The sequence below is a fragment of the Gavialis gangeticus genome, unplaced genomic scaffold (genome assembly GCF_001723915.1).
Source record: "Gavialis gangeticus isolate Ggan-Ray unplaced genomic scaffold, GavGan_comp1, whole genome shotgun sequence".
NCBI classification, from domain to species: domain Eukaryota; kingdom Metazoa; phylum Chordata; order Crocodylia; family Gavialidae; genus Gavialis; species Gavialis gangeticus.
The window spans coordinates 96,797,467-96,804,223 of NW_017729022.1; positions in this window are offsets into that span (position 1 = coordinate 96,797,467).

The following is a 6,757-nucleotide window of genomic DNA, read 5'->3' on the forward strand; positions in this document are numbered from 1 at the left end:
GCCAACCATACCTTGTCATGCATCCACAGATGCATCTCAAGGAGTTCCAAGGAGGTGATACTCCCCCTCTATGCAGCATTGGTCAGGCCGCAGCTGGAGTACTGCGTCCAGTTCTGGGCACCGCACTTCAGGAGGGATGTGGACAACATGGAGAGGGTCCAGAGGAGGGCCACTTGCATGGTCAGGGGCAGCACGGCAGGTCTTATGAGGAGAGGCAAAGGAACCTGAAGCTGTTCAGCCTCCACAAAAGAAGGCTGAGAGAGGATATAGGGGCCTGTTACAAACTAGTCAGACGGGACCAGCAGGCATTGGGGGAGTCCCTGTTCCCCCAAGCACCACCAGGAGTGACTAGAAATAACGGTCACAAACTGGCAGAGGGTAAGTTCAGATTAGACATCAGGAGGTGCTACTTCACTGTCAGGGTGGCTAGGAACCAACTTTCAAGCGAAGTGGTGCTGGCTCCTACCCTGGGGGTCTTTAAGACAAGGCTAGACGAACTCCTTGCTGGAGTCGTTTGACCCCAATACTCTTTCCTACCATGGCAGGGTGTCGGACTTGATGATCTGCTCAGGTCCCTTCCGACCCTACAAACTATGAAACTATGACATCAATCTCCTCTCCCTTGTCCAAGTGATAGGTCACCTGGTCATAAAAGGAAATGAGATTGGTCAAGCAAGACCTACCTGCAACAAACCCGTGCTGGGTATCCCTCAGGATATTGCCGTCAGCTAGTCTGTTAAGGATGGCCTCTTTGATAATCTTTTCCAAGACCTTGCCCAGGATAGAGGTCAGGTGGATGGGCCTATAGTTTGGCAGATCTACTTTCCTTCCTTTCTTGAAGATAGGCATGGCATTGGCCTTCTTCCAATCTTTGAGCCCTTCACCAGAGCACCAGTTCTTAAAGATCTGTGCCAGGGGCCGAGCTATGATGCTTGCTAGCTCCTTGAGTACCCTGGGTGTAAACTGTTAGGGCCAGCTGACTTGAAGGTGTCCAGCCTGTCAAGGTATTCCTTCATGAGGTCATCTTTGATGGAGGGCAAGGAATCTCCCTCACCCGGGCATCCCTGACCTGCAGTGGTCAGGGGTGTCTTATGGAACCGGTGAAAAACTGACTCAAATTACCCATTTAGCAAGCTTGCTTTTTCATGGGCCTCGGTTGTCAGTTGCCCCATCTGGTTTAGCAGGGGTCCAATGTTGCCCTTGCTTTTCCTCTGGCTCCCCACATATCTAAAAAAGGACTTTTTATTGTCCTTGATATTTGTACCTAGTTGGAGTTCTGTTGCAGCCTTGGCTTTCCTAGTTCATTCCCTGCAGGTCTGGACCAGTGCAGAATATTCCTCCTTGGAGGTGGATCCCACTCTGCATCCTTTGTAGGCCTTTCTTTTTAGCTGCAGGAGGTCCACTAGTTCCCTGTAGAGCCAAGGGGGCTGCTGTGCCCTTTTGCTGCCATTCCTCCAAGATTGAATAGCATTAGCTTGTGCAGCGAGGATTGCTTCCTTGAGGAGCAACCACTCTTCCTGAACTCCCCTCCCCTTGGGGTCATGGTCCCTTAGGGCCTCACTGACAAGCCGCTTGAGCTTGTCAAAGTCAGCTTTCTTGAAGTCAAGGACTTCTGTATTACTGATTGACTTGCCAGTTTTACAGTGGATGGTGAGGGTGATCAGCTCGTGGTTGCTGTCACCCAGCTTCTCATCGATTGTTAGGTCGCTGATTTGGTCGTCCCTGGTTGCCAGTACCTGGTTGAGCAGCGCTTTACCTCTCATTGGCCCGTAGACCTCTTGTGTCAGATAGAGGTCATCCACGCATGAGAGGAAGCTTTGTGACCACTTGAATTTAGCTGAGCGCTCTTCCCACATATAAGGGTCTGAATTCAGTAGAGTTAAGCTAACATTAAATAAACATAATATGCCCATGACTTGGGCCCATTCTACCTGCACTTTGAGCAATGGAATACAGCTGAGTTAATTGAATTAATTTGCTCCATGTGCTTATATCTGAAAAACTGATCAAAGTTTTCTGCTCATGTTTTGTGTCTAATGGCTTGCATTCCATGAGTCAGAACCAAAATCGGTGAGATTTTGTCCTGCACACTGTCCAGCCATCTATATTAGTACAGAATGTATGCTTTTGGTTTTGTAGCATTTCATGACACCTTCACATTGGTGCAATGACCTATACAACATCCAGGCAAGGGAGAATCTGGAGCTTTGTTTCTGCCAGGTGATTTCATGATAATAGTAATAACAGTATTTGACCTCCTATAATTTATCAGGGCACACATTATTGCACAGGGTTTTTTGCATAATTATATCTATTAATATAATGTAATATGATTATATATCTATATATATAGATATATAAAACTATCAAATAAAATAATAAATATTATAAATTATTGCACATTATTTGATTGATTCAGGAATTGGTATAAAGTCTACTTAAGATTAAATTTAGTGTATTAGTTATTAGCATACCATAAGGAACAATGAACAAACATGTAAAATGTCTGTTTAGAAGTAATATGAAATACATTTTTTTTAAAATGGTATGAGCCTGAATTACTCACTTAGCTCTAGGTCTTCTGAATTACTGATCAGTCTTGGGTTTTGTGGAATCTGGTCCTTCATAAACCCATAAAAGGAGCTGAGTTCAAGACTGCCAAATTGTACTGCTAAAATGATATTGAAATGCATCCATTTTTTTCCTTAATAGTAGTTTCAAGGAAGAACTTCTCCTTTGCCTTAATGTGCTTTATCCATGCATCACTACAGTTTACAGTTCAGACTCACTGAGCTTGCTTCCCCCAGAAAAATGCTATAGAGCATGCAAAAAGGATCACCTTTGGTGATAGGCCATCTATATTTACAAGATGGAGCAGAATGATGACAACATGACACAAAGGAAACCATGCGCGACAGTTACATGCCCTTGGGTTCTCTGAAGAAGGTGTCACTTTGGGCTCTGCTTACATGTTGTCTATCAAACTTTGTTTAGCTGCTGTAGTGACTAAATATGTAGGTAAACATTTGTATAGGTATATAACATAAATGGAGACAATACCAGTGCAACATGGAGTGCAGTTTCTCATTAGTGATATCTGAAATGTGATTGCAACATCCTATATTCAGGCTCTTTTTCTTGTCTGTGGTATTTTGTATCCCCTGTACATGTACTCCAGGATGAGAGGAATTCATGATGAGAGACCCCGTTCTTCCATGTCAATCAAGGATTTTTTTTTCCAGTTGTCCAAAAAAGTTATTGTGTATCAGTTGGTAGTATGACACGAGGTGGTGGAACAGATGATTAAATTAACTTTTAATTCCAGCAGGAACTAATGTAGACTTCTCTCCTTCGGTGCTTTGCCTAGGAAATAAGGTCAAAGCTGACAGAGCAGGCCCACAATGTTGGGTTGAATTTCAGGCTGAATGGAGAGCAGACACAGGAAGGAAAGACAGAAGGTGATACTTACGAGGGAAGGTAAATAAGATGTAACTTTGTGTTGATCTTCATACCATGCTGCTGCACTGCATCTTTGTCTACCTGGACAATTTGACATTCTCATAAAAGAATCCATTAACTACAGTATCTGCTGTGATAGCCTGCCTGGTTATGCCTGTTCTGATTAAAGACACATGCTCTGTTTTTAACCACTCCCTAGTATCCCTAATTTTGGCCAACTAAGACCACTTCTTAAAAGATGGTAGGAATTTTTAAGCCACCAACTGATTAACAAGAATTAACAATTATTGGTTGTCTTAACCATAAGTTTCCAAAGAGTTGCAGTTTTTAACTGAAGAAGTATTTTTCATTTGTTTTTGCAGTTAGGGAAAAAATTACATACTTTAAAGTAATTTGTCTGGGTTTTGTGTTTAATACTGGGATTACTCCTAATTGAAGAAAGGCATCCAGATATTTCAGCAAAAGCCACTGCTATTATCACAGTGTCCTGTTCTGCCTGGTAACAAAGACCTCTTACAAAATGTGAAATACCTTCCCTTCCCAGGGAAGCTAATGGGAATTGAAGGAATTCAGGAACTTGCAGGAAAACAGGACTAGGATCTATAAAATATATAGTGTACAGAGTAAATCACGCTGAATTAGATTTTACATATCAACACATAAGGGAAAAAAGATAGTTATGCTCATAGGATTTGTGACTGTTACTATGGGATTTGGTTTCAGTTCCTAGATCTGACATATACTTTCTGTGTTACTATAAAGTAGACATTCAATTTCTCTGTGCAAGTTCCTCATCTGAAAAATAGGGATAATCTTACTTTCTGCCAACTTAAGCCTGCCGTATATACCTACACTACATGCTTCAGGATCCAGAGCCCATCTTTCAATATGTGCATATGCAGGGGCTTAAGTATGCTAGGGTTCAATATCATTTGGGTCCACTGATATATGTTCTAACTTAATTGACAAGCAGCAGTTGCACTTATACGTTTCTTCTATTACGACAGCTCCTGCTGGTTCCAGCAGCTTTTCCACTTTAAGTTCAGGGAATCTCTCTTAACGTAGCACAGCCTATCAAAACAACAAAAAAAGATTTTTTAAGTACAGCTAATAAGTACACCAAAAATAAGCGCATCATTGTCTTATAAGGCTTAATTCATATTCAAAGTATCTAAAAAGAAACCATTTTCATTGTGCAAACTTATCTTAAATTGTAACTGGAAAACAGAGAACTATAGCATGACATTCTTAGGAAGCAAGATTTATTTTCAGAATCTACTGCTTCTAATTTTACGTGAAATGTTAAATGCCGTCATAACGGGTAGCAGTATAACATTCTAAAGTAGGTTGGTAGAGTCTGTATCAAAATTGTAGCAGAAACTTGGCAGATGAAATACTTTGTGAGAACAGGTAATCTGAATACTTGACATTGCTGACTCTAAGTGCAGTGTAATCTCTCCCAATCGATATTTAATTTTAGAAACTGGGTTTGTTGAAGTATAACTTGTCATCAAGTGTCACCTTTGGCAGTGGAGGAGTAAAGATAGCAAACCCAAATTTGAGTTCTCTTTAATCGAATGGGTAGATCCAGTTACTGGTCTTGTTCATTGAAGTGTCCCACTTTGAAGCAGTGAAAGCCAGGCAAGAGATTAAAGCAAAGAAGAAGAAAGCAGTGTCATGATGTGCAGCAACACATAGCATCTGCTTCACTAGTGCTAGGCAGTAATTATAGTAGCCACATGAGATCTTGAGATTTAATGTGAAATCTCATGACATCTCACACTGTTTGCATCATCAGACCATACTATAACACTCACAAGAGCTCAGTCTGCTGGACAATTGTAAATTCAGTGGGGTGTCAGCGTGCACGATGGGGTTCATTTGATTGGATTATCACTATCTTTGTGGTTGGGATAAGTGCATGAAATTCATTTCTTTGAGTTGTCCCTTGTCTTCACCATGATGGGGAAAAATCAACTGTTGTTTTAGGGGTTCTTACTCCCACAATACTGAATTCTGTTCCTGTTCTATAACACATAGAAAGGCCCAACATTTCCTTTAATCCAGATGTGGAATTTCTATTAGTATTAACAAGAAGTTTCATTTGTTAGTGAAGGCAAATAAATGGCTCAAAATGGGCAGCCTTCCCCTTCAGTAATCCTGTTCCAAACTCACCAGTTGTCTTGCTTAATGATTGCTCTTCTAATTTTCTGGAGGAAAAAACCTTTAACATTCTGCTCTGACCAGAATATATACACATGCGCAAATGGAACGGTGTCTCTGCTATGAAGCCAATGTGAAACTTGCCATTAGTACCCATAAGATCAGTATTTCATCCATTGTATACAATCCAAAAATTTTCCTTTCATGCGATTTGACTTTAATAGTAACTCTTAAAGTCTGTCCCATTGGCCTGAAGCACTGCATGCTTGTTTTCATTACCAGGAGCAGTGGATTATGTCAATTAGTTACATTCTTTAGTACAGTATGGTCTTGTTGCTCGAGTCTCTGGAAACTATAGGAACAAACAGCAGTGGACAATTTCCTTGTTTAGAAAATCACAGTTGTGCCATGTAGTAAACTCTGTGTCCAAAAAGTCAGTCTTTCTGCTTCTCTCTGGAGTTACATTTAAAATTGCTTTCTCTTTTCTGCTGGCATCCTCAAACCCAGAGGCAGCAACACCAAACTCTTCTGTGTATTTTTAACCAGCAACCTCTTCACTCCACAAGGCTTAATTTGGAAGAGACTCATTCATATGGACCAGTTCCTTGAACAGCAGCTTTCATTGCTTTCAGTGCTTAATTTATCCTTTCTCTGAGCCTGAAAAGAAGGCTCTCTCTTTTAAATTGAAGACCCCCAGTCTCCCAAAAAGCTATTCAAACCTTTCATATTCTGGCCAGGGATGCACCTACCACTGTGACATGATGGCTCAGCAGAGCAGCTCTGCATTTCTATGCAGTGTCACAGAATTTTCCAGACACTTAAAATGCTATAACTGCATAATCCACCCCAGTTGTAATCAGGACGTTTGGATCCAAACATTCAAGGGTTCGATTCGTCACTTTGATACATCTGTTTTATAATGTCATCACTACATCATGGTTATAACCACCATAACACTGGTATTCTGGAAGGATGAATCAGGCCTCCATGAATATAAACCATATACCCAAATATATTCCTTATTATGGACTGGAGGGACCCAGTGCTGTTAATAAAGCACTTTTCACAGATGATTCCAGTGTCACATTATTTACATGCATGCACATACAACACTGTATATTACCTGCTTTATAAG